The 5,567-nt window shown below is 31.8% G+C and overlaps 1 pseudogene; it reads right to left on the bottom strand.

Annotated features, from left to right (window-relative positions):
* Window positions 1–4,145: 4,145 nt before the first annotated feature.
* Window positions 4,146–5,092, bottom strand: LOC149242869 (chaperone protein dnaJ 10 pseudogene; annotated as a pseudogene).
* Between the last annotated feature and the right edge of the window lie 475 nt (window positions 5,093–5,567).

Raw genomic sequence — 5,567 nt, forward strand, 5'->3', positions numbered from 1 at the left:
TAAATTTGTCATGGTAAATGATGTAATATGATGTAAATTTGATGAAAAATGACTTGAGGGGGTAGATAGATCACTTAGATGTGGTTTGAGGTTGAATGAATAAGTTTCCATAGTTTTAGAGGCAAGCTGTTCCACTGCCTATTTTCTAGTTCCTAGTTTAGATGTTGTTGAAACAGCTCCTTGACTCATGGATTCAACCCCTGATGGCTAGCATAGGTGGTTTGATGCCTATATTATGTACTTTCTTAGTTATTTGTAAAGGTTGGACTCTTGTGGATGCTTTGAGCTTTATTATAAATCACTTCTACAGTTTGGCAAGGAAATGAACTGGGGTTTTGCAGCATTTTGTCAGATTCTTGTGGTAATGTGCCTTGGCATTGTTTCTTCCTCTGTTATTTAGTTTCTCTTGTGTGTTATATGTGCCAGCATCTATTTTTTCTTCATAACTAAATGAATCAAGATAAATAGGTGGAATTCATTGATATTCAGTGCTCTACCTTGAGGATACATTTAGTTTTTAATGTTTTCTGTTGTTTGAAGAGGACTCATGAACTTCGCATGCCCTGTCCAACTCCTCACTAGTCTTAGACTTACCATCACACTCTATTCAAAGTGCCAAAACACCTACCTACCTCGCCCCACAGAACATCCTGCAAACCTGAGTTGATTTCCCAGACCCAAAGCTACCTTCTTCATTTGATCCAGCAACCAACCATTAAAATCAAACAAAATCCTCTGACCTAATATACCTAGCTTAAAATCAACATTTATTTTCAGTCATCTCAAGCCCTAGTTGCCATATTGTAATTGAGATTGGCAAGGAGAGAGCCCTCTCCCGACCTGGTAGGGCTAGCTACCAGGTTAAGCGTGGTTTGATGTTACCCTAGACCTACCTTCCTTCAGCGTGAGGTAGATTTAGACACTAACAATATCAAATATTAGTTCTTTTCATCATCACAATAACATTTCCCTCCTTTATATGTTGCTCATAATTATAAAATTTAAATATTTATTCACAATGCAGTGGTTGAGTGATTATCTCAACCATCATTCATTAAGAACAAAATGGACGAAATAGGATGTTATTGCATAAGAACTATAATCTAATAAATCTTAACATGCATTTTATGAAAGAATGGATTCCATAGAAATTGAAGATTATAAAAAATAACTACCTTCCAAATATGATAGTCCCATGAAAATTCTTCCTAAGTAAAAAAAATAAAAAATATATATATATATTTCTCTATTGATAACATAGGGTATGGTGCATTATACATAAATATTATTGATCTAAAATTCAATGTACAAACCTTAAATATATAGAATAGGAAACTTAGCATTCATTATTATAAAAATAATTTTTATAGAGGAAAACGTTGACCATATGTTTGTTTACATATTTATAACATTAATGACTAAATCGTTTAAAGTTTTATGAAACTAAATTATATACCCTACATTTTTTTTGAGCATTATTTCAAATGTATATTATACTTGTTTTCTAATGCGAGTCTTTTTTTAATGAACATTTGTTTCTTAAGACAATCATTGGCGTTCATTAAAGAACCTAATTTTAATTTGAAGTTAGCGTTTGATAATTTTAATGTGAGGTTAACGTTTGATAATTTTAGTTTCAAGTAATGTCATTCATTTCATATAAAAGGACTTCCACTTCTCTAAAATTAAGCGCTTTCTTTGAGCATTATTTCAAATGTATATTATACTTGTTTTCTAATGCTAGTCTCTTTTTAATGAACATTTGTTTCTTAAGAAGATCATTGACGTTAATTAAAGAACTTAAAATTTTAATGTGAGGTTAAGGTTTGATAATTTTAATTGTACATAACCTTTCCATATCGTTCTTTCAAAAGAATAAGTAATATCATTCATTTCATATTAAAGTACTTCCACTTCTCTAAAATTAGGAACTTTTTTTGGATTATTCTCGGAGTTGACTTTTTACTTAGTATGGAAAATGCACTTATTCTATTGAAGTAATTATAAGGATAGTAATGGTCATATTTAATTTTTTAAGTTGACATAAAACCTACAATTCTTTGAAATGGATGATAAGTCTATTATTCTTGTATTGATTACAGAAATGCGATGGACATTATATGATGTTAAAAACTAAAATTAACAAATTCCATATAATACTAAGAATATATTGGTGGTTAACAAGAAATATATATATATATATATATATATATATATATTTATTTATTTATTTATTTGTTAACAAAATATATATATTGAGGAATTTAGACTTCTGTGATCCATAATATTGTAAGATAATCTTCGGCAAAATCACATAACCAATCTTTTGTCGACGCGTTTCGAACCAACCAGTGTGGTTCAACTTGTCCTGACGATGAACCACACTGGTTGGTTCGAAACGCGTCGACAAAAGATTCGTTATGTGATTTTGCCGAAGATGATCTTAAAATATATATATATATATATATATATATATATATATATATATATATATTAGGAGCATATAGGCATATTATAATTCGTTAAAAATTAACACAAAAAGCTTAAACGTAGAATTTTTTTTTAATTTGAATGAATCCAAAGCTGGTATAGTCATTTTTAGATGCATTTATATTTTTAATCCTCAAGGAAAATAGATTCATGTGTGACCAGTTAAAGTAAATGGAAACTTGGGTAAATGTTATAACAATAGTGAAACATATAAAACTCTCACCAAACCCTTGTACAAAATTAATTTTTTTGTCAAAATCTTATTAGTTTGATCTAGAAATAAAAAAATTTGGGTTTCCAAGATATAAAAAGTGCCTTTCGATAAACTATTAATATCAACATCTAACACAACCTTTAGTTATAATACGGGTTATTTACCTCAGTGCAAACTCATATCTCAACTCTTCATCAAAACTATAAAGATATATTGAAGTATATGCATCCCACTATCGAGAGCCATAATATTTCCCTTCCCTAGTATATTTATACAATTTTTTTCACAACTGTGAGCCTTTCATGCGTTGTGAAAAGATTAGGCTTACCATTGCTTCTTCTGTCAGCAAGATCATAGTTTTAACATTTCCACTATTGCCTTACAATAATGATATCATGAGATCTTTTCTTTTGTACATTCTTGTTGAATCTGTAATGTGACGAACTTAGTGTTTCAGGTGTTCTAGAAGTTTTACACTAGAATTACATCATCTCATCCAGACTGTGTCAAAAACAAGCATGAAAAATTAGTGTCCTTGCTCCTAAAAAGAGATGCCTACATCTACAAGATACTAAGATCCAAACTATTGACCATTTGGAGAAAAAAGACACCTATTCTATTGAAGTAATCATAATAATAATAATTGTCACATTCAACATTTCAAGTTGAGATGAAAGCTACAATTCCTTGAAATGAATGATGAGTCTGTTATCAAACTAAAAGGATCCTCGAGGACATGCTAACTTGTATTAATTACTAGAAATGTCATGGACATTATATGACATTAAAAACTAAAATTAATATATCCCATTTAATATTAACGATACCTTGGCTGTTAACAAGAAATACATATATTGGGTGCTTATAGGCCTATTATAATTGATTGATAAATTAGCACAAAACATTTAAAGTTGGAAATTTCTTTGAATTTGAATCAATCCAATGCTAGTATAATCATTTCTAGATACATTCATATTCTTAATCCTGAAGGAAAATATATTCACATTTGTTTGGGTCAGTTAAAGTAAATGGAAACATAGGTAACTGTTATAACAATAGTTACAAAATTAGTTTACAAAATTAATTTTTTTTTTAATCATTTCTAGATGCATTCATATTTTTAATCCTCAAGGAAAATATATTGACGTTTGTTTGGTTCAGTTAAAGTAAATGGAAACATAGGTAAATGTTATAACCATAGTTATACAATTAGTTTTTTTTTTCAAAATTTTATTGGTTTGATTTACAAATAAAAAAAAGTGGGTTTCCAAGATATAAAATCCTTCGCCTGTATACATGAGCAATCCACTTTGCCTCTAACAAATAGCGAAAATTAAAATCATTCTATTGGAACTTACATCTGGTTCTGGTTGGAAAAACTTTTCTTGCAAGACCATTCCAAAACCGCAAAACCGTATCCATTGATTGACGAAACCACGATCTAGTTCCACAGCCCCGGAGTATTTCTTCCCTTATTCCTTGGCGATGTATCCGGAGAGATTGCGTCATCTTTGGATTCTTTCATACCCAGCATAAGAGAAGTGTCTTTTTCTGGAATTCGATCTTCATTTTGTAGTTTCGAGGTTCGGAAAATCTGTCCCAGAGTCTTCAAACCTTTCGCACGACCTCCAAGTTCTTTCGTTGCACTCTTATCCTGCAACACCATGTGACACTTCAATGTCTGGCACATTGACTTTCCAGAGTGAGTTAACAATCAATTCTTTGTTGGACTGTAAAAATGCTTCCATATCTACTGTACTCGGCTGCTGTTTGATATCCTCTAGAAATCGTAGTACCGCCAAAGCACCTGTTGCTGCTGTGAATTGAGATTTTATAGAATGCCCTTTGCTTCTGAAGCATTCTCCTATAAATGGCAAACCCAAATATATGGCCTCCTTTCCAAGTTCCTTTGCTGCTTGTTGAACCTCAGATTTCGCTTGTTGTATAAACAGATTAAGACGATCTTTCAAAATCTGTGCCAGTTTTGGACACCCTTTATATTCTCTTGTAGTTTCATGGAATCTGTCTGCTCACCTTCAGTAAACTTATCAAAAGCAAACATTGAAGCCATTGCAAGTTGACCTACATAGTCTCCAAAGAAGTCGCTTCCAAAGAGCACAGCGAAGACTTCTGCTGAGTCCATCATTATTTCCATTGATACACCAGCTTTTCCATGTGCGTCATATGATACCCGCCCCGCCGTGCTGGATCACTGAGAACTTGGTAGGCTTCTCCTAATATCTGGAAAGTTTCTGCCGGCTGACGATCAGTTGGATTTTCGTCAGGATGAACTTGCCTTTCCTTCATGTAATAAGCTTTCTTGATCTCTGCTTCTGTGGCTGTTGAGCTGACTCCTAAAAGGTCGTAGTAACCGGTTTCCTTAACCATTTTTAGAAGTCTGCAGCTGATACCAGGCCTCCGCGAGAATCAAATGGGAAATAAATATACTCCGCGAGATGCTTTGTTCAGAACACTAACAATGTGTGTAGTGGGGCAGTCGTTAGTTTATTACAAGATAATTTACCACTACTAACTCTATGGTTTACGTTAGGAACCCTTCACTACTTTTGTGGGTGTATATTATGATTTTTTAAGAATTTTGGCTCCACATTTTCATTTTCATTTTCATTTTCTTACTACGTCAATAATTTTTAGAATTCTTAATCGACAGTATTATTATAAAGGAAGTGTAGCGTCGATTCCACCAAGACGAAGAATAACATTAATTGGGTTTTTATTAGTTACCATTAATAATATGGTTGTATTTAATATTATTAATGAAGAATTGAAAAAGGTATTAACAATAATTAACTGAATAATATTGTATTACCCATTATTTCTAAGGTTTAATTATTACTTTATG

This window comes from Pinus tabuliformis, chromosome 8, assembly GCF_031772625.1.
Source record: "Pinus tabuliformis cultivar Carrire ecotype Pingquan chromosome 8, CPIR1, whole genome shotgun sequence".
Taxonomy (NCBI): domain Eukaryota; kingdom Viridiplantae; phylum Streptophyta; class Pinopsida; order Pinales; family Pinaceae; genus Pinus; species Pinus tabuliformis.